Source organism: Pristiophorus japonicus, chromosome 15 (assembly GCF_044704955.1).
Source record: "Pristiophorus japonicus isolate sPriJap1 chromosome 15, sPriJap1.hap1, whole genome shotgun sequence".
Lineage (NCBI taxonomy): Eukaryota > Metazoa > Chordata > Chondrichthyes > Pristiophoridae > Pristiophorus > Pristiophorus japonicus.
Window position 1 is genome coordinate 139,062,130 of NC_091991.1, and position 27,903 is coordinate 139,090,032.

Below are 27,903 nucleotides of genomic sequence, written 5' to 3' on the forward strand. Positions count from 1 at the left end.
TGACTGGGGACTAACTATGTAACCAGTGTCGCTTTGTTGGAAGTAATTTATAGAAACATAGAAATTAGGTGCAGGAGCAGGCCATTCGGCCCTTCAAGCCTGCACCGCCATTCAATAAGATCAACCTCAGTACCCCTTTCCTGCTTTCTCTCCATACCCCTTGATCCCTTTGGTCGTAAGGACCATATCTAACTCCCTTTTGAATAAATCTAATGAACTGGCCCCAACAACTTTCTGCGGTAGAGAATTCCACAGGTTAACCACTCTGAGTGAAGAAGTTTCTCCTCATCTCGGTCCTAAATGGCTTACCCCTTATTCTTAGACTGTGACCCCTGGTTCTGGAACTCCCCAGCAACGGGAACATTCTTCCTGCCTCTAACCTGTCCAATTCCGTCAGAATTTTATATGTTTCTGAGATCCCCTCTCAATCTTCTAAAATCCAGTGGATACAAGCCCAGTTCATCCAGTCTCTCCTCATATGTCAGTCCTGCCATCCCAGGAATCAATCTGGTCAACCTTCGCTGTACTCCCTCAATAGCAAGAACGTCCTTCCTCCGATTAGGAGACCAAAACTAAACACAATATTCCAGGTGTGGCCTTACCAAGGCTCTGTACAACTGCAGTAAGACCTCCCTGCTTCTATACTCAAATCCTCTAGCTATGAAGGCCAACATGCTATTCGCCTTCTTCACCGCCTGCTGTACCTGCATGCCAAACTTCAATGACTGATGTACCATGACACCCAGGTCTCGTTGCACCTTCCCTTTTCCTAATTTGCCACCATTCGGATAATATTCTGTCTTCCTGTTTTTGCCACCAAAGTGGATAACCTCACACTTATCCACATTATACTGCATCTGCCATGCATTTGCCCACTCACCTAACCTGTCCAAATCACCCTTCAGCCTCTTAGCATCCTCCTCACAGCTCACACCACCACCCAGCTTAGTGTCATCTGCAAACTTGGAGATATTACATTCAATTCCTTCATCTAAATCATTGATGTATATTGTAAATAGCTGGGGTCCCAGCACTGAACCCTGCGGCACCTCACTGGTCACTGCCTGCCATTCTGAAAAAAGACCCGTTTATTCCGACTCTCTGCTTCCTGTCTGCCAACTAGTTCTCTATTCACGTCAATACATTACCCCCAATACCATGTGGTTTAATTTTGCACACTAATCTCTTGTGTGGCACCTTTTCAAAAGCTTTTTGAAAGTCCAAATACACCATATCCATTGGTTCTCCCTTGTCCACTCTACTAGTTACATCCTCAAAAAATTCTAGAAGATTTGTCGAGCATGATTTCCCTTTCATAAATCCATGCTGACTTGGACCGATCCTGTCACTGCTTTCCAACTGCGTTGCTATTTCATCTTTGATTCCAACATTTTCCCACCACCAATGTCAGGCTAACCGGTCTATAATTCCGTGTTTTCTCTCCCTCCTTTTTTAAAAAGTGGTGTTACATTAGCTACCCTCCAGTCCATAGGAACTGATCCAAAGTCAACAGAATGTTGGAAAATGATCATCAATACATCCACTATTTCTAGGGCCACTTCCTTAAGTACTCTGGGATGTAGCCTATCAAGCCCTGGGGATTTATCGGCCTTCAATCCCATCTGTTTCCCTAACAAAATTTCCTGACTAATAAGGATTTCCTTCAGTTCCTCCTTTTTGCTAGACCTGCGAACCCCTAGTATTTCCGGAAGGTGATTTGTGTCTTCCTTAGTGAAGACAGATCCAAAGTATTTGTTCAATTGGTCTGCCATTTCTTTGTTCCCCATTATAAATTCACCTGATTCTGACTGCAAAAGACCTACGTTGGTCTTCACTAATATTTTTCTCTTCACAAAGCTATAGAAGCTTTTGCAGTCAGTTTTTATGTTCCCTGCAAGCTTCTTCTCATACTATATTTTCCCCCTCCTAATTAAACCCTTTGTCCTCCTCTGTTGAATTCTAAATTTCTCCCAGTCCTCAGGTTTGCTGCTTTTTCTGGCCAATTTATATGCCTCTTCCTTGGATTTAACACTATCCTTAATTTCCCTTGTTAGCCACAGTTGAGCTACCTTCCCCGTTTTATTTTTACTCCAGACAGGAATGTACAATTATTGAAGTTCATCCACGTAATCTATAAATGTCTGCCATTGCCTATCCACTCTCAACCTTTTAAGTATCATTTTCCAGTCTATCCTAGCCAATTCATGTCTCATACCATTGAAGTTACCTTTCCTTAAGTTCAGGACCCTAGTCTCTGAATTAACACTGTCACTCTCCATCTTAATATAGAATTCTACCATATTATGGCCACTCTTCCCCAGGGGGGTCTCGCACAAGATTGATAATTAATCCCCTCTCATTACATAACACCTAGTCTAGGATGGCCAGCTCTCTAGTTGGTTCCTCGACATATGGGTCTAGAAAGCCTTCCCAATACACTCCAGGAAATCCTCCTCCACTGCATTGCTACCAGCTTGGTTAGCCCAATCTATATGTAGATTAAAGTCACCCATGATAACTGCTGTACCTTTATTGCACACATCCCTAATTTCCTATTTGATACTATCCCCAACCTCACTACTACTGTTTGGTGGTCTGTACACAACTGCCACTAGCGTCTTCTGCCCTTTGGTATTCCGCAGCTCTACCCATACAGATTCCATATCATCCAAGCTATTGTGTTAATCTCCTCTTTAACCAGCAACGCTACACCACACCCCTTTTCCTTTCTGTCTATCCTTCCTGAATGTTGAATACCCCAGCCTTGGTCACCCTGGAGCCATGTCTCCGTAATCCCAATTATATCATAATCGTTAATAGCTGCCTGTGAAGTTGATTCATCCACTATATTACGAATACTCCGTGCATTGAGGCACAGAGCCTTCAGGCTTGTCTTTTAGCACTCTTTGTCCCTTTAGAATTTTGTTGTAATGTGGCCCTTTTTGACTTTTGCCTTGGGTTTCTTTGCCCTCCACTTTTACTATTCTCCTTTCTACCTTTTGCTTCTGCCCCCATTCTACTTTCCTCTGTCTCCCTGCATAGAGACCCATCCCCCTGCCATATTAGTTTAACCCCTCCCCAACAGCCCTAGCAAACACTCTCCCTAGGACATTGGTTCCGGTCCTGCCCAGGTGCAGACCGTCCGGTTTGTACTGGTCCCACCTCCCCCAGAACCTGTTTCAATGTCCCAGGAATTTGAATTCCTCCCTCTTGCACCACTCCTCAAGCCACGTATTCTTCTTAGCTATCCTGCAATTCCTACTCTGACAAGCACGTGGCACTGGTAGCAATCCTGAGATTACTACCTTTTGAGGTTCTACTTTTTAATTTAACTCCTAGCTCTGTAAATTCAGCCTGTAGGACCTCATCCTGCTTTTTGGTACCTATATGCACCACGACAACTGGCTGTTCACCATCCCACTCCAGAATGCCCTGCAGCCACTCCGAGACATCCTTGACCCTTGCACCAAAGAGGCAACATACCATCCTGGAGTCTCGGTTGCGACTGCAGAAACGCCTATCTATCCCCCTTACAATAGAATCCCCCACCACTATAGTTCTCCCACTCTTTTTCCTGCCCTCCTGTGCAGCAGATCAGTCCACAGAATTTTAATAAAATAGTCTTTGTTTGCATTGAGATATGTTTAAAAGCAGTGAACATAACCTTATAACTGTTTAATAATTTTGGAGTATTTCGATACATTTTACTCCTGGATAATTTAAATCCATGAAAATAAATCATTTTACCATTAGCTCGCTTTCTAAAAGTAATAATTATAGTTTCAAAAATAAATATATACAAACAATTTTAATTTGTAAATCTTGATATGAGGATGTAGAACGCTGAATATGAATGTTATTTTATTCATTTAACTCAACAGCAAAATCATACATTAGTAACATTAAACAAAGTGTTTGACATGTTGGTAACAATGCCTAGAGCAGTTCAGATACTGTATCCAATTCTACATTTTACTGTAGTAACAACTCAAATGGTCTAGCAACTTTGACTAGATAAGCTATGCCAAACCACTCATTTTCTATTAAATATATTAGTTAGTTTCCACAGCTGCAGATGCTCATTGCTTGAATCCTGAAACAATATTTCTTACAGCTAAAGAAAATAAACCTAAACTGAAATAGAATCTCTAGCTGCAAGTGTGCAGGGAAGAACATGGCTAGCAACATCTACATCTCTTCATAAAAGGGGTTATTTAAATTAACTTTATATTTAATTTAATTTGTTAATTTAAAACACCACCTACCATAAATGCCACTAAAGGCATTGATTTTTATTCCTTGGGAAAATGTTCATCCTTTTGCCAAGATTAATGCAGAATTATTTTGCACTTTTATTTTACATAACACAGCATACAAAACAGATTGTTGTAACATTTGGTGCAGAGTGGGAAAGAAAGCTTCAGGAATATATTTTAACAGGATGGAAGAGCAAAGATTTAGAACAGATCTTAATTTGTACATTCATCAAATTGAGCATTAAATTTGCATATTTGTGAAAATATTAATATTTTATTTCAAATGCTACATAACTTTTTGACAAACATTTTTAAGGATTAAGAATGAAACAAGGTAACCCAGTGCTACAATGGGTTGGTTTACCAATATGTTGCACGTTAAGTGGTAAAATATTGATTTATCTTTGGAATACTGGTGCATCTGCCACTTCCTTTCTCTTTCTCTCTTTGCAATAGGTGAAGTGTAAAAGAAAGGGGATTGGGTGAAGAAACTGTCCAGTTATTTAAATGTCTATACTGTATCTTTCAGCAATTAAATACTAATATTAACTGGGGAAAAAGCAGTGTGAATGGTATAAAAGTGGTGTGGAATTCCTAAAATGCATTCAGGAGAACATCTTTAGCCAGTATGTAACAAGCCCAACACGGGAGGGGGCGGTTCTGGACTTGGTTTTGGGGAATGAAGAGGGGCAGGTGGAAGGGGTATCAATAGGAGAGCATTTTGGTGCTCGTCATCATAATTCAGTAAGATTTAGGGTAGTTATGGAAAAGGACAAAAGTGGACCAGGAAAAAAAGTTCTCAATTGGGGTAAAGCCAATTTTGCTGAGCTGAGATGGGATTTGGCCAAAGTGGACTGGAAACAGCTACTTGATGATAAATCAGTGTCACAGCAGTGGGAGGCATTCAACGAGGGGATCCTGAGGGTTCGGAGCAAGTATGTTCCCTTTTTTTAAAAAAAAGGTGGGGCTAATAAATCTAGAGTCCCCTGGATGTCAAGGGACATACAGAGGAAGATAAAGAGAAAAAAGGAAGCTTGGACAGATTCTGAGAACTCAATACTGCAGAGACTTTGGAGGAGTACAAGAAGTGCAGGGGTGCAATTAAAAAAGATATCAGGAAAGCAAAGAGAGAGCATGAAAGAATGTTGGCAAGTAAAATCAGGGAAAACCCAAAGATGTTTTATAAATACATTATGAGCAAGAGGATAACTAGAGAAAGAGTGGGGCCTATTAGAGACCACAAAGAAAATCTGTGTGTGGAGGCAGAAGATATGGGTATGATTCTTAATGAATATTTTGCATCTGTTTTCACAAAAGGGAGGGGCGATGAGGGAGGAGGAGTGTGAAATATTACACAAAATAAACATAGTGAGAGGAAGTATTAAGGGGCTTAGCAGCTTTGAAAGTGGATAAATCCCCAGGCTGGATGAAATGTATCCCAAGCTGTTAAGAGAAGCAAAAGAGGAAAGAAATAGCAGAGGCTCTGACCATCATTTTCCAGTCCTCCCTGGCTACAGGTGTGCCAGAGAACTGGAGGACTGCTAATGCTGTACCTTTGTTTAGAAAGGGATAGACCGAGTAGTTACAAGCCAGTCAGCCTAACCTCAGTGGTGGAAAATTATTGGAAAAATCCTGAGGTATAGGATAAATCTTAATTTGGAAAGACATGGATTAATCAAGGACAGTCAGCATGGATTTGTTAACGGAAGGTCATGTCTAACTTAGAAACATAGAAAATAGGTGCAGGAGTAGCCCGTTCGGCCCTTCGAGCCTGCACCACCATTCAATATGATTTATGCAACTTCAGTACCCCATTCCTGCTTTCTCTCCATACCCCTTGATCCCTTTAGCCATAAGGGCCACATCTAACTCCCTTTTGAATATATCTAACGAACTGGCCTCAACAACTTTCTGTGGTAGAGAATTCCACATGCTCACAACTCTCTGAGTGAAGAAGTTTCTCCCATCTCAGACCTAAATGGCTTACCCCTTATCCTTAGACTGACTCCTGGTGCTGGACTTACCCAACTTGATTGAATTTTTTGAGGCGGTAACCAGGAGGGTCGATGAGGGCAGTGCGTATGATGTAGTGTATATGGATTTTACCAAAGCTTTTGATAAGGTCCCACATGGCAGACTGGTCACAAAAGTAAAAGCCCATGGGATCCAGGGCAAAGTGGCAAGTTGGATCCAAAAGTGGCTTGGAGCAGGAAGCAAAAGGTAATGGTTGATGGGTGTATTTGTGACTGGAAGGCTGTATCCAGTGGGGTTCCGCAGGGCTCAGTGCTGGGTCCCTTGCTTTTTGTAGTATATATCAATGACTTGGACTTGAATGTTGGGGGTGTTATGTACAGAATAAATCCACAGGACTATATCGCAAGCTCAAACTGTTGTGACCTTGGTCTCTTTATTCAGACTCCAGAGTGAGGATGCAGCATGGTGAATCCCCTTTTATACCTGCTTGCCCCAGGGTGCACAGGTGACCCTTAGGTCTCCCACAGATGTGCCCTCTAGTGGCAAGTCTTACATTTTGATAAGGTTTACAACATCACCTCCCCCCCCCTTCCCCCACAAAGTTTTACGTGCAAGTTATTTGCAAATTGAGGCGATCTGGTGCACCGCGTCCCCAGATCGATCGCCTGGGTTGAAGTCCTGACGTGGTGGGTTCATCCGACGGTGAAGTTGATCGTGTTAGTGGGTCGCTGGGGGCCAGGTCCTTTCACAGTGGTTCCTGGTTATCTGTAGTTCGCAGTTTGGTCTTGTCCAAATGCTTTATTCTTCAGCCCGGTACATGGTTTCACAATCAAACGCTCCGTTTTCATCACATACACTCCACTCCCCCCCCCCCCCCCTTGGCTAAAGCGGTGCTAGCGGCCCAACTGAGGTCATGAACATGGTCTACATCACTTATTCTGATGTCGCGTGGATGGGCTGTGCAATTATGGTGCATTCTCTGCTGATGGCATACAAAAGGCTTTGTTCTGAGTGATTCTGTCTGGTGACTGCGTAGCACCCAGGATAGCCGGGTCTGTAGGGAGTCTACCGTGACATGCGTGGTGCTAGGTTTAGTGATTTAGGCAGCCTGCTCCGGGCTGTTGTCGCTGACCCTGAGGTCTGGCAAGCTCAGGATGGCCGCAATGGCCTTCAGACTTTCGGTAGTGGCGGGGGGCCTATTGGTACCCGTGTACCTTGGGCCGTAGTATGGGGGCCCCGGAACACCGACTGTGTGTAGCCGTCCTGCCTTACTTTGCACCGTTGGGATGGGTCTTTCATCTCTGCGACGGATAGGTTGCCACATACCGTTTAGCGGTTCACCTTTGGTAGGCGGTAACGTGGGATCCTGGCTGGTCCAGGTCCTAAGCTGGGGGCTGTTACGGTTGACCCCTCGCTTTCTAGCACTTCCACGACCGCGGGTGGGTTTGCAGGCTGCACTGTTTCCACCCCAGTGGTGGGCAACAGTAGCCAACTGAGGGCATTAGTGCCGCTCTCAGTGCTTGGCACGTGGCGGATCATGTTACAATGCACAGACAGAGTTAGACATTCTCGGAGCAATGCATCGATAATGGTGCCTCTGCTCTCCCAAGCTTGTGGGATGAACAACTTGTCTGACTCGAGCACATGTTGGGACACTCTTTGGTACGTCTTTTTAGTCCTGTGAACACAGGCTGCTGCTTTGTTTAACTTATTGGATACATGTTCAATCGTTTGGGGCTCGCCCGCTACTTTGGCTTGCTGTACAACACACCCGACCCCGTGTGGTAACACATCACTTGTTACAAGTACTTTGTCAGATACATATACGACCGGTTGGTGTTCGCCCGCTACTTTGGCTTGTTGTACGGTACCTCCAACCCCAATATTGGTACATCATTGGCCACGAAAGACTGCTCACAAGGGTTACATAGTGCACACAATTTATTGGAGCGTAGTGGGTTCCTGGCCTTCACAGCGGCCACCCCTTTACTTTTGCCCCAAACCCAGTCGTCTTCCTTGCTGGGCGACACATTCCTCCGTTCCGTTGCGGCAACCTCCCGTGGTCTGGACGCTCTCTCGTCCCGTGGTCTGGACGCTCTCTCGTCCCGTGGTCTGGACGCTCTCTCGTCCCGTGGTCTGGACGCTCTCTCGTCCCGTGGTCTGGACGCCTTCTCGTCCTGTGGTCTAGATGCACTCTCGTCCCCTGGTCTGAGCGCCCTCTCATCTGTGTCCATGATGCCAACTGCCATGATCTTCCTCCCCAGGTATTTTGCCTCTGGCATCTGGAAGACGCATTAGGATCGTTTCGGCCGGAGTCCCACTCTGCATGGTCGACCTGGAGCCTCTTACATTGTTGCGAAGAGGTCGTCTGCTTCGGGTGGTGGATACCGCGCCTGTGTCGCTGCTCGGTTGAACTTTACCTCCTCGTGGTTGTGACGAGCGGCCTATACCTCGGGGATCTGCAGCTGGATCTGCACTTCGATGCCTGGTTCAGCTGAAGGTGGGGGTTTGCTCCGCCTTTGAGAAGGGGAGACTTCATTCACCGGAGAAGATACACAGAAGTCTTCCCAGTTCCATCGAATTTTCCTCATCCACCTCCTGCCAAGCAGCTTTGGCCCATCACCTGAAACAATCCACAGTGGTAAATCGTGCACTGCTCCCTCATGGGATACTCTTATGTCCGCACTACCAATAACTGGTATCAGTTCCTTGGTGTAGGTGCGCAGCTTTGCCTGAATTGGGATCAGCTTGGGTCGCTGTGCTTTGTCGCCCCACAGCCTCTCGAATATCTTCTGGGTCATAATTGATTGACTTGCCCCCGTGTCTAGTTCCATGGAGACTGGAGTGCCGTTAAGTTCAACTTTTAACATTATCGGAGGGCTTTTGGTAGTGAAGGTGTTTATCCCATATACTTCCTCTTCATCCTCAGGTTGAATTGCTTCTCCTGCTCGTTCATCGTGATCCTCGCTGGATCAGTCGTCCTCTCCTGACTCTGCCACATGGCGAGTCAGAGATCATTTGCGCATTCGCTGGAGGTGCCCCATTGTTCCACAGCCCTTGCACACATAGGGCTTGAATCGACATTGATGAGCTCTATGGCTGCCCCCGCAGCGCCAACATGGTGCTAATGGATACGCATTCACGCCCCACGGCGGACTCTGATTCACTCCAGGCCTAAGTCTGGCTTCTGCAATCGTGTGGGCCCTGCCCTGTGCCGTTCTGCCTGCTGAAAACATTATTTTTTGCACGGTGCTTGCCGGTGAGCTTCGATTCTGTGAAGGTATCTGTTTCATGTTATCGCTCGTGGATATGAAGGCTTGGTTGTCGTGATGGCCTTGCTCAGATCTAGGGATTCGGCAGACGGCAGTTTACTAAGGATGATCACGTGGCCAATTTGTTATGTACAGAACAAATCCACAGGACTATATCGCAAGCTCAAACTGTTGTGACCTTGGTCTCTTTATTCAGACTCCAGAGTGAGGATGCAGCATGGTGAATCCCCTTTTATGCCTGCTTGCCCCAGGGTGCACAGGTGACTCTTAGGTCTCCCACAGGTGTGCCCTCTCGTGGCAAGTCTTACATTTTGGTAAGGTTTACATACATACATAACAGGGGGTATGATTAAGACATTTGCAGATGACACTAAAATAGGCTGTGTGGTTGATAATGAAGAAGAAAGCTGCGGATGCAGAAAGATATCGACATACTGGTCTGCTGGGTGGAACAGTGGCAAATGGAATTCAATCCGGATGGATAAGTGTGAGGTAAAGCATTTGGGGAGGTCTAACAAGGCAAGGGAATACACATTAAATGTTACGACACTGAAAAGTGTACAGGAACAAGGGACCTTGGAGTGCAGGTCCACAGATCCCTAAAGGGAGCAGGCCAGGGAGATAAGGTGGTTAAGAAGGCATATGGAATACTTGTCTTTATTCGTCGAGGCGTGGAATACAAGAGCAAGGAGTTTATGCTTGAACAGTTTAAAACACTGGTTAGGCTGCAGCTGGAGTACTGTATGCAGTTCTGGTCACCACATTACAGGAAAGATGTGATTGCACTGGAAAGGCTGCAGAGGAGATTTACAAGAATGTTGCCTGGACTGGAGAATTTTGGCTATGAGGAAAGATTGGAGATACTGGGTCTATTTTCTTTGGAACAGGGGAGAGTGAGGGGAGACCTGATTGAGGTGTATAAAATTATGAGGGGCCTGGATAGAGTGGATAGTAAGGACCTGTTTCCCTTGGCAGAGGGGTCAACAACCAGGAAACATAGATTTAAATAATTGGGCAGAGGTTTAGAGGAGATATGAGGTGAAGTTTCTTGCCCCAGAAGGTAGTGGAGGTCTGGAACTCACTGCCTGAAAGGATGGTAGAGGCAGAAACCCTTACCATATTTAAACAATTACTTGGATGTGCACTTAAAGTGCCATAACCTACAGGGCTATGGACCAAGAACTGGAAAATGGGCTGGATAGCTCTTGGTCGGCCGGCGCGATGGGCCAAAATGGCATCCTTCCGTGCTGTAAATTTCTATGATTCTATGCCTCTGATTCTTGGTAAGATCCGGATTGTGGACAGCTGGCTGGGGAAGTTACCATTAAAGAGCCCAGGCATTTACTTACTTAAAAAGAAAGAAATACTTCATTTATATAGTGCCTTTCACCGGATGTTTCAAAGCAATTTATAGCCAATGAAGTACCATTTGGAGTGTAGTCACTGTTGTAATGTCGGAAATGTGGCAGCCAATTTGCACACAGCAAGCTCCCACACACAGCAATGTGATAATGACCAGATAATCTGTTTTTGTTTATGAGGGATAAATATTGGCCAGGACATCAGGGATAACTCCCCTGCTCTTTTTCAAAATAGTGCCATGGGACCTTTTACGTTTACCTCAGAGAGCAGATAGGGCCTCAGTTTTAACGTCTCATCCAAAAGACAGCACCTCCAACAGTACAGAGATCCCTAGATTTTTGTCTGCCTAGATTTGTGTGGTCAAGTCCCTGGAGTGGGACTTGAACCCACAAGCTTCTGACTCAGAGGTGAGACTGCTGCCTACTGAGCCACAGCTGACACTTGGAGGCAGGGAATACAGAGCTATGTCCTGGCACACATTTTTATGGTCAGTCGCAGAATGCATAAATTGCTCAGTAGTTATAATACACAAAAAACAGCAGTTGCAGTTCCAAGAAGCTGGTCCAAGGAAGAAAAAGCTGAATCTGACAAATAGAATTTATTGGAGTCATAAGAATGACCTTGTTCCACCTGAACTAAATTACTCCAGATCTTTTCAGTTCAGCAGATGAATCTTGGCTGACATCTGTTGTCGTCTGCAGAGTGATTTAGAAATTAATTCTGTCCTTGCACTGCTTGCCCAGAATAGTTCAAATGACCGAAACGAGCGACATTCAGACAAGTATTACTTTCCAAACACGTTCTCATGATTGCACAGGAATCAGTACAGCTACCATAATGGAAATGGATACAGCAGGTTGAACTAGTATTGATAAAGCAAGCACGTCGACACATACATGTCTAAAGACCCTCGCAGCAGGAAGTGGGAAAACAGCAACAATTGTTGCCATTGTATATTTCCATGGATCCTGGTACTATCAATTGCACATACGTAGAAACATATGCCTGTGACAAAAATGGAGAATGTGTCCAATGTTTATTTTTCCTTTCCTTTATGGCAATTCTCTGGGTTTCATGAAAAAAAAATCACAATCAGTCTGGCAGCTGCTTGTTTATTCAGTCAGTGTATTTGTCCCTAGAGTCAAACCACCCATGATCTGCTGCACTGAGAAAAGAGCCAGAAAATCCTGGAGCCCTGCTCTGCCACTGCAATTGCAGTGGGGTGGGTTTTTCAGCTGCCAGTCTGAACCGGTCATAACCCCATCCTGAATCCTGGGGATGGGGTTATTAACATAAAATGGGTGGCTACCTGCACCATTTATGGCAGTGTTTGGGCATCTACCCTGCAATGACCTAGGAATTTCAGGGAAGAACCTTGATTTAGGGGAGCAGGCTGTTGCGACTGAAGATTACTTTTCTAAAATAAAATATGCAGCTGGAAATGTTCTTTGCTATGTGATTGTTGTCATTGGGGAACCAACATTAGCCCCCACCACCACATTGTTAAAGTAAGTACACCTGCTGCATGCTGGTGTACTTTCCCATAGCCCTAGTTAAGCTGGAACTGGTGGGATGCCATTGTAGCAGTCCCACTTCTATGAGTGATGTCACGGTGGGATGGAGTGGGCACACGAAGTAACTGCCCCCATTATGGTTGGAATTTCCCCACTTAAAAAAAGGAACTGAGATATAGGAACTGAAGTAGGCATTCAGCCCTTCAAGTCTACTCGGTCATTCAATTAGATCTTGGCTGATCTGTACCTCAACTCTATTTACTCGCTTTTGTTCCACATCCCTTGATAGCTTTACCCAACAAAAATCTATCAATCTCCGTCTTAAAAATTTTAATTGACCCACCATCAACAGCCTTTTGGATGATTGAGTTACCTCCAATTTCGTGCTTCCTCATTTTTGCTAATAACCTCTTGTGCAGAACCTTACCAAATGCCTTCTGGAAGACCACATAAACAATGTCCATAGACACTCCCTTATCCACTGTGCTAGTGAAGTCATAAAATTAAGTAGTTTAGTCAGACATGACTTACCCTTCACAAATAGAAACATAGAAATTTACAGCGCAGGAGGCCATTTTGGCCCATCGTGTCTACGCTGGCCAACAATGAGCCACATGGCCCTTGGTCAGCAGCCCTGAAGGTTACAAATAAACTTATGAACAATGGCGGAAAGCTAAAGAGCACCCAGCCCAACCAGTCCGCCCCACACAACTGCGATACCTCTTGCACCGAAACATTCTACACTCTATCCCAGCCGGAGCCATGTGATCTCCTGGGAGAGGCAGAAACCAGAATTTAAAACCCAGGCCAATGGCAGGGGGGGAATTGGGAAAATTCCTCTATGACCCATCCAGGCGATCGAAACTAGTCCAGGAGATCACCCTGGTCATATTCTATTCCCTGCAGTACTTACCATCATATCTGCGCCAGCTACAAGAGGTTATCCAGTCTAATTCCACTTACCAGTTCTAGGTCCGTAACCCTGCAGGTAACAACACTTGAAGTGCCTATCCAAGCACCTTTTTAAATGTGGTGAGGGTTTCTGCATCCACCATCCTTCCAGGCAGTGAGTTCCAGACCCCCATAACCCTCTGCGTGAAGAAGCCTCCCCTCAAATCCCCTCTATACCTTCCACCAACCACCTTAAAACTATGCCCCCTCGTAATTGACCCCTCCACCAAGGGAAATAGGCCCTTGCAATCCACTATATTCAGGCCCCTCAAAATTTTGTACACCTCAATGAGGTCTCCTCTCAGCTTTCAATGAGAACAAACTCAGCCGATCCAATCTGTCCTCATAGCTAAGATTCTCCATTCCAGGCAGCATCCAAGTAAATCTCCTCTGCACCCTCTCTAGTGCAATCACATCCTTCCTATAATACAGCGACCAGAATTGCATGCAGTACTCCAGCTGTGGCCTAATCAAAGTATTATACAATTTAAGCATAACCTCCCCTGTGCTTGTATTCTATGCCTCGGCCAATAAAGGCAAGTATTCCTTCTGAACCACCTTATCCACCTGGCCTGCTACTTTCAGGGATCTGTAGACAAGCACTCCAAGGTCCCTTTGTTCATCTACACTTCGAAGTGGCCTACCGCTTAATGTGTATATCCTTTCCTTATTAGCCCTCCCAAAGTGCATTACCTCACACTTCTCCAAATTAAATTCCATTTGCCATTGCTCTGCCCTCCTAACCAGTAGATTGATACCCTCCTGCAGTCCATGACTTTCCTCTTCATTATCAACCACACAGCCAATTTTAGTGTCGTCTGCAAACTTCTTAATCATACTCCCTATATTCAAATCTAGATCATTGATGTATACCACAAAAATGCAAGGGACCCAATAGAGCCCTGCGGAACCCCACTGGAAACATCCTTCCAGTCACAAAAACATCCATCAAACACCCTTTGCTTCCTACCTCTAAGCTAATTTTGGATCCAACTTGCCACTTTGCCCTGTATCCCATGGGCTTTAACCTTCGTGACCAATCTACCATGTGGGATCTTATTAAAAGCTTTGCTAAAGTCCATATACACTACATCGTATTCACTACCCTCATCAACCCTCCTGGTTACCTCCTCGAAAAATTCAATCAGGTTAGTCAAACACGATCTTCCCTTAACAAATCTGTGCTGACTGTCCATAATTAATCCTTGCCTTTCCAAATGCAGATTTATCCTGCCTTTCAGGATTTTTCCCAATAATTTTCCCACCACTGAGAGGCTGACAGGCTTGTAATTACTCAGCCTATCCCTTTCTCCCTTCTTAAACAAGGGTACTATATTAGCAGTCCTCCATGCTAACTATGTTTGATGAGCTGATACTTGTCCAAGTGTTTAGTCACTGTGGCCGGAATTTTCCTCTTTCAGTGCGTGGGTGTCTGGAGACGGGTTGGCTGTAAAAATTGCGGAAATAAGCCACGCACGCGTCAGGAACCTGCAGCCCTGCCTCTTCACGCCTTTAACTTGGGCACGTTTCCCAGTGTGCCACAGATGCGATCTGCATAGGCAGGCAACATAATTCAACTCATTAAATGTTTGTTATCAGACCCTTAAATTCAGAAGCTGCAGTTAAATACCCTCTTAACAACATGTACATGGGAAGCACGCAGCTCGGGAACCTCGCCTGTGAAGGGGAGGCGGACGCTCAGTGGTCATTGTGTGAGGGCATAATTGACAGCTGTGAAAACCACATATATACTCACACCTTATTAGTTGCCGGAGGTAAAGGCTGTTGCTGACTCCATTTTGTGCACAGATTTAGGTTTCTGGAATTTGCAGGTCATTTCTGCAACCTTGGAAGCCACTCTCAGCTCATTGCTAGTCAGTATCTGAACATCGAGGGAATGGCCCTCAGATCTTCACTTTAATTGCCATCTACTACATCAGCGTGGGTGCCACTTATGCTGTCTCATCTTGGTCCTCAGAATTGGACCAAGATGAGCCCCACCACCAACACCAGCCACACCAGAAGCAACAGCAGCAATCACAACAGCAGCCTTCTGAATTATCTCATACTCCACAGGAGAGAGGGGGGCAGCATTGGGCTGCAGCGCTTCGGAGGCGATGCTCCCAACTCAGGGTATATAGGCACAGGATGAGTTTCCTGAACATGACTGAGCAGTAGTGCTTCAGGAGGCTCAGTGTGCATGTGTGTGCCAGATTCACAGGGAGCTGTCATGACTCGTGCTGCACCAGTCCATCCTTCCTCAGCTCTTTGCACCTCCAAACAGACTTACTGGCTGGCTGCTTGAAGACATGGCTCATGACACCCCTGAGGAGGCCAAGTACTGAGGTCGAGGAGCGTTAGAATGAGAGCCACATCTCCATCAGATGTGTCATAGAGCAAGCAATAAGCATGCTGAAGATGCGTATCGGATGCCTTGATGGATCTGGAGAGCCCTTCAGTACATGCCAGCCAGGATCTCCAGAAACAACATTGCCTGCTGCATGCTGCACAACATAGCGCAGTAGTAGGATTGGAGCTGCAGGAGAAGCACGGCACACATCATGTGGCAGCCAGGGTGTACAGTGTGAAGTGAAGTAAATCTGCCCATGGTTAGGCCATCCCTGACCTCTCAGGCAGCAATGTTGTCGGGAGCTGATGCCCTGTGTCCTGTGCTGCATCAGTTGATTGCGGAGAAAGTTAGTGTTGGTGCTGCTAATGTGCCTGGTGCTGCTGGTTGGGGCTGATCATGGTAGGATTCTGAGGGCCAAGATGAGAGAGTTTCAAGGGCACCCATGCTGTTATAATAGATGACAGGTGAAGTAGAGATGACAGAACCAATCTGTCAATGGTGGGAGAGGTAATGAGGTCAAACTCGATGGAGACTTGTGTAAAGACTTGTCGCATCCTGAATCTGTAGTGAAAATGCAGTAAAGAGAAGCCGGTGGTTATGGGAACATTTCTCAATCAGCTGGAAGCTTTGACTTGACATTTCAAGCTGTCAACTCATCAGCTAATTCAATGGCCACTGATCTCCTGCCTCAGCTTCACATACGAGTTCTAGGCCCAGTGGACAACCTGTCAAATCCAGAAAGCTGTCCTCCCTGGCAACATTCAAGTGAGTTGAGTGCAAGGCTGCTTTAAATATGGGTGCTGGAAAATGATTTATCGATGATGTCATCAGACCTGCACCATTTAATAGGGCCGGAAATGCACATGACTCTTGCAATTGGGGCCATTAATTGAAAGTCGCTCTGAGCAGTGAGTTACTCAGCTGACCTGCTACGCTGCCCGCAATCACCCAACCCGATGCAAAGGTGCAAATTACGGCCTCTGTCTCTGATGATAGACCCAAGTAACTTTCTCACAATTGATGTTCAATTGACAGGTCTGTAGTTAACTGGTTTCACCCTCTCTCACTTCTTAAATAATGTAGTGGAATTTTCAATTTTCCAATCCAAATGTAGAGTTCCTGGGCCCAAGTTTCAGCTGTCCCGCCTATTTTGTAGAATTAAAAGCGAGCCTAAAACTTACCTTGCAATTCTCCATGTTCAGCAGGCCTGTTTAGCAGTCAACGCAGCGCAGCACAAGCAGCTGGGGGCGGAGCTACAGCCCTGCGCCGAAGAGTGCCAGCAGCTGTGCGTGTGCGCAGTAGCTCCTGGCCCTCCCAGCATGTCCTGTCTCCGGGTGACCCTATCCCTGGCCGAAGCGACGTCGCCCAAACTCCTCCCTGGTGACGGGCTCTGCCCGAACACCACCTCGGCGGTGGGGCCCACCCGAATTCCTCCCCGGCAGGCAGGGCTGCGTGTGCTGTTGGAGGGCTTCCGGTGCTCCCGAAAGGATAGGTGCTGCAGTAATAATTTTTTATTTACTGATTTATAGATTGATTTTTTTTTAGGATTTATCTACTGATTGGTTGAATTATTGATTTATTTATCATTTATTATTGATGATGGCTCTTTATTGCTAAAAGTGAAGTGTTTAATGCTTTGGAAAATCCCCTAACTTCCCTTCCCCCCCCCCCCCCAAATCTCTGGTTACCTGCGCCTAATTTCTAAAGTGTATGCAAGGTTTTTCTGAGCGTACAAAAGTCGACACTCCGTTCTAAGTTAGTTTGGAGTAACTTTTCACTGCCTAAACTTGCAAAACAGGCGTAAGTGGCTGGTAACGGCCCCTTTTGAAAAAAAAACAGAACTAAAACAAAACTAAACTAACTCCCTAGAACTGGAGCAAACTAACTACCGAGAATTGCGATTTCTAAGATACTCCAAACTAAACTAGTTGTTCCAAAAAAATAGGAGCAACTCCAGCCCAGAGAGTTTTGGAAAATTATGATTACTGCAATTGCAATTTCCTCACTGATTTATTTTAATACCATGGGATGGAAACTATTAATTCCTGGAAATTTGTTTATCTTAAGTCCTATTATTTATTCCAGTACTATTTTTTTTACTTGCCCATCGGTACTTGGTCCCATCCTAAATTCCATCATCTCTGCTGGACTTAAGTCTTCTTTACAACTTCCAAAGACAAGCTTGGGCTAGAAATTGGTCTTTTGGAGATAGCGGTATTGTTTTGGCATTTTTCGCTAAAAATACCACTTGGCAAAAAAATATGCCCCACGGTAAAAATCAGCGTTGCATAAGGATTCGCGGCGGAAACCGTAGTCCTCACCAACTTTAGTCCGAGGCCGATTACCACTAAGGCAGACCCTGGGAGGGAGGAAAACGCGCAAAAAAAAAAGCAAAAAATAAAAAAATCACAGAATATTTACACGATCCTTAACTAAATAATCGCTGGAAAAAATTTTAAAAATAAAAACTTTAACTTACCTTTAGTGCAGGTTTTCATATATACCGTCGTTTTTGGAGCTGCAATGCAGGCTTTTCTTGCCGTTTTTTTTCACCCAGAATACGGGTGCTGAACGGCCAATTTAAAGCGATAGCGCTTTTTTCGTCTTGCACGCCGGTGGTCCGCTTTTCAGCGGTATTTCAAAATTGCCGGCACAAGACTTTGGCCAATTTACCTGGTCACCTTTTTCTGCCAAAAAGGGTGAAATATCGCCGAAAAAACGTGCACAAGGCTGGCCAATTTCAAGGAATTTTGGGGCCAAACTGTCTTTAAATATGTTAACATCTGAGTTACAAATTTGTTAGTATTAATGCTTCGCCAGAGCATTTCCTGATGCATTATCTATTAAGCATGGCAATTTATAAGCTTGTCACTTTGCTTGCATGCTTTGTAATATGAGTATTCATCTTGTAGTCCACCTCTGGAAAATTACTTAAAAGAAAGTTTTGAGATCAAAATGCAGAATGACTATTGGGCTTTTTGGAGACCAGATCTATATCTGACATTTATTGTGATTGACAACTTTATTTAATTATACCGTGAACGATATCTCTTGACATCCTTTTTCTCTGGAGGCAGGAGTTGATTGGCAGCTCCTTGCCAAGGCTTGGAAATATATTTAGCCGATTTTTGCCAGTTCAAACATTCTCCCTATTCTATTGTACTGCTGCCAATGCAGAGCTTAATCTGAGACAAAGAATGGACTTCAGATTAAGCTTTTGGTCAGCTGTGATCATGGTCTAAAAACACTGCTAACCATTGCAATACAAAATTTGCAGCCCTGCAAAGGGAAAATATCAACTCACTATTCTGAAGCAGACTTTTAGAGTGTTGTAAATGTGATTTTCATTTATTATTCAGTGTGGGCAAGCCAACACATATTGTTATTTGTAACAGTAACAGGATGTTATTCATGTAGGTGAAGTCAGGGTGGATAGTATCTTGCAATGCCTTTCCACACATTCTGGACATTAGATCGAATTATCCAATGACAGCATTGTGTTTGGATTTTCTTGCCTCTTCTAGCATCTGGAAGTCTTTTGAAAATTAAAAACCAACTCCTGACTAAGGTGTCCATTTTATTTTATAACTTTCTTCTGATCTCTTGTAGTTTCCTAGTCTTCAATAGTCTAATTGCTGGATTCTAGGCACCTCATTTTTGGCAGCTAAAGAGGTAACGATGTTTGAGATTGTGTTTGTATATTTCCAATTCTTGATCCACAATCACAGTAGTTGGTGTCCCTGGATACTGGTAATTTTTTATGTTTTAGAAAGATATGTTTGGATGAAGCATGGTGACGGAAAACCAATGTGGGCTATGTAGATGCTTAACTGAATAAAAGCAGAATAGTTTAATAGAAGGAATGTGAAGATGGATTGTAAATTACAAGATGTGACAGAATGTGTCAAATACATAGTGCTGAAGTTTGCTGAATAATGGCGTGTGAATGACGCACACTGTTATTAATGTGCAAATCGGCCAGCAACTTGTGGCTAGGAAGAGAGAGCTCGTGAAATGCTAGTCACCAGACGTCACCGTTAGCTTCGCAAAAATGGCATCCCTGTGAGTTTCATGAAGTTGCTGCAGTTTCACTTAAATGCCTATTAAACTTGCCACAGGAAGTTAAGTCTGGCAAGTAATAGCGTAAGTACCCTTTTAATGACGTGTTAATGACTGCCAATCAATCTCTGGCTTAAAGTGAACAATTAAAAGTGGAGTTTCATTCCTTCAGGTAGTGAATTGTTGGAGATTAAAAATGTCAAATTTAAAATTAAATTTTTTTCTTTCTTTTCCTTTTCTGTCTCTTTTCTCTCTGTCTTAGTCCAGTCTTTCTTTCCCTCTTTATTTCTCTTTCTGAACCTGATTTGGCAGTGAATTCACCCACTCTAATTTACCCTCCTTCTCGATCCTTCCTATATTTAAAACTCAATCCTTAAATCTCAAAAAAAGCCTGACTTCATGGGACAATCAAAGGAGCAGTTTGGAGCGCGAGGCTGGAGCTGTAGGCAAATCAAAAAATGCTAGCCACCGCAGTAGCAGAATCAACAACGCGGAGGTCGGAAGCGGCGAGGAGCGGAGGTCGGAAGCGACGAGGAGCGGAGGTCGGGAGGTCGGAAGCGGTGTGGAGCGGAAGCGAAGAGGAGAGGACGGACGAGGCGCGGAGAGGTTGGAGTCCAGAGGTGGAGCAGCATTGACAAGACCAAGGGAAGGCGCAACACAGGCCAATAATGAGGCTGTGAGGTCGTGATGCTCACATTGCAAACTATGGCCCAGAAATTCTGGCCTCCCAGGTCTGTACAGTGTGTGTATGGACCTGGGAAGGCATTATAAAAGCCGGTTTTCAGCGCACAATGCGCATGCGCTGAAAACCAGATTTTCCGATCTGTCAAGTTCCAGCTTGACAGATCGTATGTATCTAGGGAGCCAGGACATTCGCATGGGCACGGTTGCGGTATTTGCTCATATTCTGCCCAGCGGATGTCCTGCAAACTCTTGCGCTTGATAAAAGCAGGCGCATAGCCTACTTTTACAGGCATAAGAGTTTTAAAACACACTTAAAACATAAAAAATGTAATTAAAAAAAAACATTTTATTTTTAAAAACCCTGCCCACTACATTAAATTTATTTTAAAGCATAATTAAAAAAACATTTAAAAAATAAGAATTAAAAAAAATGTATAAATAACTTTAATTTAAATTAATGTTAAATATGTAGTTATTTTTTTCTATTTTTTTAAATTAATGTTTTGTGTGTTTGGGTGGGGTTTCTCATTCATAATAATGGGAACTCCAATTTACGGAGTTCCTATTATTATGAATGAGAACATACTTTATCTTGATTGGCTGCCTAGAGCCATGTGACTCATCATCATAGGCAGTCCCTTGAAATCGAGGAAGACTTGCTTCCATTCCAAAAGTGAGTTCACAGGTGACTGAACAGTCCAATATGGGAATTACAGTCTCTATCGCAGGTGGGACAGACAGTCGTTGGAGGACAGGGTGGCTGGGGAGTCTAGTTTGCCACACGCTCCTGCCGCTTCCTGCACTTGTTTTCTGCATGCTCTCAGCAGTGAGACTCGAGGTGCTCAGCCTCCACTTAGGGTGGTCTTTGGCCAGGGACTCCCAGATGTCGGTGGTGATGTTGCACTTTATCAAGGACGCTTTGAGCGGGTCCTTGAAATATTTCCTCTGCCCACCTGGGGCTCATTTGCCGTGTAGGAGTTCTGAGTAGAGCGCTTGCTTTGGGAGTCTTGTGTCGGGCATGCAAACAATGTGGACCGCCCAACGGAGCTGGTCGAGTGTGGTCAGTGCTTCGATACTGGGGATGTTGGCCTGATTGAAAACACTGGCGTTGGTGCGTCTGTCCTCCCAGGGGATTTGTAAGATCTTGCGGAGGCATCGCTGGTGGTATTTCACCAGCTATTTGAGGTGTCTACTGTATATGGTCCACGTCTCTGAGCCACAGGAGGCTGCAGCTCCAGCCCTGCGCACGTCCTGACATGCACGCGCTGCGACGCGCAGTCAGTGGAGGCCTCAGGACTGGGAACTCGCGTGGGCGCAGCAGCTTCAGGTAAATGCGCATCTTTTTTGTAGAATCCAGTCGAACGCCCGCAGGAAGGAGAAACCGGGATTTCTGGGCCTATGAATTCCACGTAGAGAGAGGTCCTGTGGGAAGGAGGACAGTAGGAGTATGTTTGAGTTTGTGTATATGTATTGGCACATGCGGCAGAGCCTGGTCTCCAGTCGTCTTGGACCCCCTTGCCACTGGACCAAGACTTTGCTCCATCGAGCCCGTGTGGTGGCTGGTGTGCAACGGCCACACCATGTTAAAAGAATTGACATACAGTCATTTTCCACCATTTTAAAATGAGTTCATCAGTCACCTGAGTACTCTGTTTTAGTGTGGCAGCAAGTCATCCTCGACCCCGAGGGACTGCCTATGATGATGATGATATTATCAGCTCGCACTTCCAGCAACTTACAGGGCAAAATATTTTGAGTTGAAGGGTGTATGAAAATGCTTAACTAACTGGACACACCGTGAGATGCCCTACTCCAGCAAATTCCAGACCAATTGTATTATCTATTTATATGAGACAAATCATTAACTTTAGATTGCATGGACTTGTGGCTAATATCTTTTAATATAATGATTGTAGATTTCAGAATTATTAAAATCATTAGCGTCATTGAAGCTTTGCAGCATTATCTGTTACCCTTCCACACCCAGCTGGTATACATGCCTGAATCCCCTGGCTCACCTTCTCTTCAACAATGTTTAGTGATTTTAACGTCAAGGAGTGCATTTTGCCTTGGGTGCTAATGGTTAAGAAAAATAGTTGTAACCAATCAACCTGAAATGTATGTCTGGAGAGTGGCAAAAAAATCCTGCCAAAAGAAATCTGCCATTGAAGTCTTGTTTAAAAATGGTGAAGGCCTCATTTAAAGCCTATTTCAGAGGTTTTCAAATGGCAAGAGATGTCTGGCTTCAGACTGCAATGATATTTTTAACCAGCTCAAAGGCAGAATATGAACTTAGAGAATTAAACTCCATTTGACATACATGTCCAGTTAAAAAGTGAGGAGGATGGGAGTGGACCATGAGAGTGGACCAATCAAAGGAGAGGGTAAGTTTGGTACTTACCTATGAAAGGAAGTGTATGGTGGTAATAAGTAGAGGTAAAATAAGTTACTGTGGACATGTTGCAGTGGGGCTGGGTGTAGTGTGGGAAAAGGTAGATATAGGAGACAAACCCAGTTTACAATTTTTTTTTCCATTTCATGTAAAAATAAAGCAATATATCAACAAAATAATTAAAATTTTTAATGGTACAGAAAAGCATTCAATCAATAAAAGTAATAAAACAAATATTGCTTTCATTTATCATGCAGCAACATCTTAAATTATTTCCCTTTTGCTGCAATGTCAAAAAGCTCATGAAAAAGGCCCTAGTCTATGCTTCAGCATTTCAAATTAAAATTGTTCTTCAAAAAACAACTTCAGCTGCTTTTTAAAAATTTCTGTCAGCATTCTGTTGGTTACAGAAACCTTTGTTATAACGTAGCAATTTAATTGGGAGGCAGGCTGAGGTTAAACAGAACCCAGGAACTGGGCACTAAGGCTAAGTAACAGAGCACTGAGCAAAGGGGTGCCAAAATTCTGGACCTGAAGTGTACAGGGCCCACCCTGGCACTGAGGCTATAGAGAGTGGCAGGCCTGTCACTGAGGGCAGGGAGAGTGTCAAAGCTGAAGCTTATGTGGAGAGAGAAGTAGGGGGAGAAATTTGGCTTCTTTGCGCCTCCCGTTAGCACCACCGTGGGGCATTAACGGGGCGCAAATCAATTTCCCACTAAATTCTGCGGGGTTTTCCTGCGGCGGTAACACGTAGCACCACGCTCTGATGCGCCCAGTGATGCTGATGTCATCATTGTGTGTAGCGTTCCGGAACAAAAATTGGCTCTCTTCCCCCTGGTTTAACGCCTGGCGCTGATAACGACAGCTTCAGCAGTCGGGTTTCAGTCGGATGTCGGCTGAAGAAGTGTTATTTAAAGGCGTCAGCATCCGGTGAAGTTTTAGTCGGCTAATAATGTTTCCTTCTTAGTTTCAAAAAGGCAGACCGGTGTTTTGACCAACTTGATCGATTGCCACTTCATGGAGTGTTTTGGCTCTTAAAAACTCCTGACTTTCATTAAGGCCAGATTTGAAAGTCCAACATTTGGACCCTTTCAAGGGGGCTGTGCTGGCATTGGATCTTGCGCTCCATCGTCACCGTCGGAGACAACTGAGGCACAGAGAAATATTGCAAAATGTGGCCAGAGGTAGGAGTGACAACAGGGCTCTCAACAGGAGGCCTTACCCTCCCAGGATATTCCGGGAGCACTTCTCTCACATCAAATTCACTGAGGAACAGTGTCTTAGAAGACTGCGCTTCAGCAAGGACGTGGTCACAGAGCTCTGCCACCTCCTGCAACCAGAAGTCAAGCCTCAGACCAGGGTGAGGATGACTCTCTTAGTGGCAGTCAAGGTCACCATCGCACTCAATTTCTACACCAGCGGATCCTTCCAATGTGCCACAGGAGATATCTCCAACATCTCCCAGTTTGCTGTGCATTGCTGCATCTGCAAGGTCACAGATGCTCTCTGCAGAAGGAGGAGGGACTACATTTCCTTCCCCATCATCAGACAGAAGCAGCACGAGCATGCATGTGGCTTTGCCAGGATAGCGGGTTTCCCCAAGGTGCAGGGCGCCATTGACTGCATCCACGTCACTTTGTAGGCATCGCATAACAATTCTGAGGTATTTCGTAACCGCAAAGGCTAATACTCATTTAATGTGCAATTGGTGTGTGACTACACACAGCAAACCCTCGCCGTCAATGCCCACTATCCTGGCAGCAGCCACGATGCATTCATCCTGCGCCAGACTGGTGTGCCAGCTCTCTTCCAGCGATCTCAAGCCGTAGCTACCTGCTCAGAGACGAGGGCTATCCGCTCTCCACCTGGCTCATGATTCCGCTCTGTAATCCCAACACCCGTGGCCAGCACTCATATAATGAGCCATGCTGCCACCAGGAATATCATTGAGTGGACCATTGGAGTGCTCAAGCAAAGATTCTGTTGCCTTGATCGCTCGGGAGGAGTCCTTCAGTACTCGGCTGGGTGGGTGTCCCTTTTCGTTGTCGTCTGCTGCATGCTGCACAACTTGGCCATCATGAGGGCACAGCCATTGCCACTAGGCATAGCTCCACCATCTTAGGAGGAGGATGAGGTGGAGCAGGAAGAGGAGGACAAGGAGGAGGTGGAACAGAAGCAGCAGAAGCAATGACGAGGAGGCAGGCACTCAATTGATCTTCTGTAAGTGTGGTCTGCAAGTGCCTCATCAGTTACAATGGATTCCAGGCCATTTCCCGGTTAGTCTGCACATCTCCATCATTACATCAATTTCCCATTCCATAGCAGAGCCCCAAAACTGAAAAAAGAGACACCAAATATGCAACATTTCAATTAAATTTTTATCAAAAAATATGAACCACATATATTTACAACAATTAAATTGACTATTCACCCTTGTGCAAAAGCTTATATCCCCTCTGGCTTTATCTATTTTACTGCTCCTACGTAGTGTGTCCCCTGTGGCTGCAGCACTGCTGGTAGAAGGCTGCTGAGTGTCAGGGCCAGAGACTACAGATGGCCTTGCAGGACCCCTACGACCAGCTCTGGGCCTGGAACGCCTGGCCGTAGACTGCACCTCAGGCTGGGCAGTGACAAGTGCAATGATGAAGTGACAATGGTGTGATCAGGAATGCTGTCCTCTTGAGAGAGGACAGCAGGTTCCTGCTCCACTGACCCACTGCCACTCCTCCGGGGCCATTACCTCAGTATCCCCGTCAATCTGCTGGAGCATAGATTGGTGACCTGCTGCGACACCGTGAGATCCCCAGTTGACTGTGGTGGACCCAGCGACAATGGCAGCAGTCAGAGCTCGTGGCATCGAGCTGAGACTGCGTGAGAGCATTCTGAGCTTTCATGCCAGCAACCATTCTCTGCATTACAGCACTAAGACGTTGCTTTGTTTCTGCCTGTGCTGCAATGGAGGCTGCCTCATCACCCATGACACGCATCATGAGGTCTGGGTCCCCAAGGTGTCTCTGGGAGCCCGCCATCAACTTCAGACTGGAAATGGTGGTCTCCGTGGTGTGCGCAAGTTCTGTGTAATGTTGGAGGTGGACTCCTCCACAATCCATACCATTGTCGAGAGGCTCTCAGGCACCCTTGCTATTGTACCTATCATCTCGGAGTGCATGGCCATCACCAACATTGTGAAGGCCTCCCCATCGAGATCCTCATCTGTTTCCTGTGCGTGAACTGTCCCTCCGGGGAGCTGGCCTCCGAGCTACCCGTTCTCTTTGGCCTTACTGTAGCCCGCTCATCCCCGGTGCATCATTCAGTGCAGACCCCTCTACTAAGCTAATCTCTAACGAACACATAGTGCCAATCTCTCAGATGGTCCCTGCAGGTGAGAGATGCAATGACGCAGTGCCTTGGGTCCTCTTCTCCCTCGTCACTACCATGGGGGGCTCGGGGACAGGCTGGACATCTGCTGGCTGATTATCTGAAAGCATAAAGGCTCATGTTCAGGTGAGGGCAGGGGGGCAGGAATGGAGCAGGGATTGCAAACAGTATCAAGAGCTGGAGAGTGATAAAGCCTTCGGGTGTGAGGGGGAAGTGGGAAGAGAAAAGGAGAAAGGATAAAGCTACCATTGTTGCCCCCATCGGGGTCAATGTCACGAACGACCACGACGCTCACCACCTGTGGGCCAATGAGCCGCAGCATCACTCCTCGATTTCTGAGAGCTGCTGGAGCTGAGGTTCACCCCCACCTGTTCTCTGCTGCTCCTTTGTATTGTGGGCCATCTTGGCCTGCAAAAGAAATAAATGTTTGTGAGTCAGAGCCCAGCTATGTGTCTGGGAGATATGCCTGCCGTTGTTGAATAACTATAAATGTAAGCAAGACGTGAGATGAGGATGTGAGTTTGAGTAGTTGCAGATGTTTAATGGGGGAATGGTAGTTTGCGCAGTGTGCACAGAGTGAGGTTCAGATGCTGGTATGTAGGATTTGTTGAAGCTTGTACTCATTTTGACCACCCGACTGAGGTCGTTGAACTTCTTGTGGCATTGTGTGAGGCTGCGTTCGATGAGACTACTAGCAGAGTGCAAACATGGTACTGAAGAATTGGAGCAATGGCCTCCTTCTACTTGCCTGGAAGAGCGATTCCCTTCTTTGTTCGGCTGCACCCTACAATGCCTTCAATGCGGCGTCATTCAACCTGCAAACTCTCTCCCTTCGATGTGGATTAGGAGCAAGCATAGCCATGTGGTGTCTAAGTTGGTGTCAGGTCGAGTTCAGTTGGAAGAATGATGAAAATGAGCAACTGCAGCTTGATAGAACCTCCCCTTTAATAGCTGGAATGAGCCAGTGTGAAGGATTGAAGGATGATTGCTGATTGCAAGTCACCTGAAATTTGGGAGTGCTCTGGTGGTAGCGCCCCTGTAGCGCCCACTGAGGTTGATTTACTGTCCCTTGAAGCTCAATTTAGAAGAAATTAAGATTCCTTTGTGCCTGGCGCTAAATATTCAAAATTTATAAAGGTGCAAACGAATTTCTCCCCCATAGGCTCTGTACTGAGGCTGGGGCGAGTGGCAGGCACAGTCAATTTAAATGTTTACACTACAGTCAAGAAAGGTAGAATATATTATGTTGCCCATACAGCCCGTCGAATCCATGCCGGCTCTCTGCAGGAGCACTTCAGCTAGTCCCAATCCCCTGCCCTTTATCCGTAGCCCTGCAATTTTCTTTCTTTCAGGTACTTACCTAATTATCTTTAAAAAGCTACGATTGAATCTGCCTCCACCATCCTTTCAGGCAGTTCATTCTGGATCATAACCACTCACCGCGTAAAAAAGGTTTTTCTCATGTCACCTTTGGACCTTCTATCAATCGCCTTAAATCTGTGCCCTCTGGTTCCGCCATTGGGTACAGTTTCTTTCTATCTACTCTGTCTAGACCCCTTATGATTTTGAACACCTCTATCAAATCTCCTCTCAATCTTCTCTGCTCTTAGGAGAACAACCCCAGCTTCTCCAGACTATCCACTTAACTGAAGTCCCTCATCCCTGGCACCATTCTTGTAAATTTTTTCTGCACCCTCTCTGAGGCCTTTAC

General features: G+C 45.4%; 1 protein-coding gene across 10 annotated transcripts in view; it reads left to right on the forward strand.

Moving 5' to 3' along the window:
* The window catches only part of rhbdl1 (rhomboid, veinlet-like 1 (Drosophila)), a 452,859-nt gene that overhangs the window by 68,486 nt on the left and 356,470 nt on the right, over positions 1-27,903 (forward strand). The window lies entirely within an intron of this gene.